We start from the raw sequence: 860 nt of genomic DNA, 5'->3' as shown, positions 1-860 counted from the left end.
GAGCTACACTTTCTCCTATGCAGCAATGATGTGGGGCTAAAAAGAATCAGTAGACATGGGAAGGCAAAGCTGGAAATGAGCCAATGGCAGAAAGTTCTTAAAGATTCAGGCAGAGAGGAGGGACGCCTTGGTGTCTCAGTCAGTTAAGCGACCAACTCTTCATTTGGGCTCCGGTCGTGAGATCGAGCCCCACATCGGGCCCTGCTCTCAGTGGCGAGTTCTCTTGAGATTCTCTCTCTCTCCCCCTGCCCCTACCCCTGCTTGTGTGCCCTCTCTCTCCCTCCTTCCCTCCCTCCCTCCTTCTTTCTCTCTCTCTCTCTCAAATAAATAAATGTATCTTTGGGGTACCTGGGTGGCACAGTCAGTTAAGCGACCGACTCTAGGTTTCGGCTCAGGTTGTGATCTCAGGGTCGTGAGATCGAGCCCTGCATCAGGCTCTGTGCTCATTGCAGAGTCTGCTTGAGAGCCTCTCTCCCTCTCCTCCTGGCCCTCCTGCTTGTTCTCTCGTTCTCTCTCTCTCAAATAAATGAATAAATAAATCTTAAAAAAAAAAAAAGATTCAGGCAGAGAGGGAACTACAAGGGCAAGAAGAAAGAGATTAGCTTTTCTGCTTAGTGCACTATTTCCTAGTGCTTCTTCTAAGGAAGAGATGTCTATATATCATCTAATGTTTGTTAGCATTTACAAGGTGTTTTCACCTTGTATCACCGATTGTTACAGTGGAGAGTCTCCTGATCACCTCTTGTTGGTGACCGCTGTGAATGGGCAGGGTCCCTTTTGACACACAGGAAGATTTTCACAGAAAAAGACCCACAGACTTCTTATCACATTATTTCATTATAAAGTCAACTACTACTTAC

Source organism: Ursus arctos, chromosome X (assembly GCF_023065955.2).
Source record: "Ursus arctos isolate Adak ecotype North America chromosome X, UrsArc2.0, whole genome shotgun sequence".
NCBI lineage: Eukaryota > Metazoa > Chordata > Mammalia > Carnivora > Ursidae > Ursus > Ursus arctos.
This window is presented reverse-complemented; position numbering follows the sequence as displayed.